Source organism: Buceros rhinoceros, unplaced genomic scaffold (genome assembly GCF_000710305.1).
Source record: "Buceros rhinoceros silvestris isolate BGI_N320 unplaced genomic scaffold, ASM71030v1 scaffold28872, whole genome shotgun sequence".
In the NCBI taxonomy this organism is placed as follows: Eukaryota; Metazoa; Chordata; class Aves; order Bucerotiformes; family Bucerotidae; genus Buceros; species Buceros rhinoceros.
In genome coordinates, this window is record NW_010401094.1 from 12,373 (window position 1) to 14,063 (window position 1,691).

Genomic DNA, 1,691 nt, shown 5'->3' on the forward strand with positions numbered 1-1,691 from the left:
GCTCCGTGCCGGGCAGCGGCTGGCCAAGGAAGGGGCAAGCTAAGCTGCGCGGAAGCTGGCAGGACACAGGCAGTGCCAGTGCTCCCAAGGGACTTGTTTAACCGGGGAAGAGGCAGTGTCTTCCCTTTGCCCTCATTTCTAGAGGGTTGGGACAGCTTCTTGGAGCAGCTGGATGCCCTAAAGGGATGGGGAAAGCTTCTGCATCAGCCATTCCACTGTAAGGAAGTGGGAAGAGTCCGAAAGGTCCCAGCCCATCCCTGGTGAAAAACTTGACAGCATTTATTAGTGAGGAGGGGGGAAGCACCCTCCCATAGGCTGTGGCAAGACCTGGGGCTGAATGGGTTTCACAGAAAAACGGTTTAAGCCAGTCTAAACCAGCGCTGTCACAAGACCTGCCTTAGTGCGGCTCCCACCTCTCCCTCCTCACCTCCAACCCCAGCCAGACCAGGGGCAAAACCAGCCAGGACAGTCCACTTCTAAAACCAGAGGCAGAGCACAGGGTCAGGGTGCAAGGGGCAGGTCCAGCTCACAGCACCGAGAAGCACCCCATGCAAACAAAACCAAGGCGCTAAGCCACAGCACAGCCGAGGAGCCACGTATGGACTCCACGAGCAGAGCCAGCATCCACCACAGGGTTTTCTCTGCTAACCCAAGCGTCTAGAGCCACTGCCCAACATTGCAGAAGCTGACTGACATGCGGAAATAAGCCCTATATCAGACAAGGAAATGCAGGTCGAGTGGCTGACAGCAGCAGCAGCACACGGGTCAGCCCCTACAATGTAAACTTCCAAAAAGGCAAGGAGCTACATGGAAAAAGAGCAGGAGACAAACACAGTGTGAAGCCCAACATTTCCTCTTATCACTCCTCAGCCCTCTGGGGTTGCAGGACCTATGGCTCTCACCCATCCTGTCCCTTTGGAAGGAGCCGCTAACAGGGCCTGCCTTCAGAGGAGGTGTCTACATGCAAAGCCAGCTCTCCCCAAGCAGCTCACAGCTCTGAAGCCCCGAGCCCCGTGCCAGCCCTGCTGCTCTGAGCCACCACGGCAGCACAGCCCGCAGGTTCTCAGGCTGGTCATCTTGGTGTCTGCTCCTCTACTGGAGGACTCTGCTCCTACAGCCACCCAGGGGCAAGTGCTGTGGGTAAACACACCCATCTAGCTTTAATTTAAAAAAAAAAAAAAATGAAAAAAAGTTCTCTTTTCCTCATGCCCCCCCAACATCTCTCCCCCCCCAGGTTTACATCTGCCACAGTTTGCACAAGGAGCTGCTGGGCTGGCACAGATACGGGTGGGTGTGGAGGAAGATGCCAAGCAAGGAATCTGATCCAGGACCAGTACCAAGCCCCCAGTGCCATCGACTTATGGCACAGTTAAACAAGAGAGATTTGCCCAGCGTACCCCTGAAGTCAGTGGCGCCCTACACATCCCTTCGACCCAAGGAAGGCAGTCTGCAGTTTTGCTCTGCACGGTTACATTGCTCCCACTGTTATCAGCAATAGCACTAACCAAAAAAACCCCAAACTATCCGTTACAAACCGTGGCTACATCCTGACAGCGCAAACTGAAGGGGAGACAGTTTTCCTCTGACCATCTAACTCCCTGGTGGTGACTCTAACCTGCTCCTCCACCAGTCCTTCGAGCCGGCTTGCACGACCAGCAATCGCGGTACGGCCCCAGCCACTGCATGCTGGA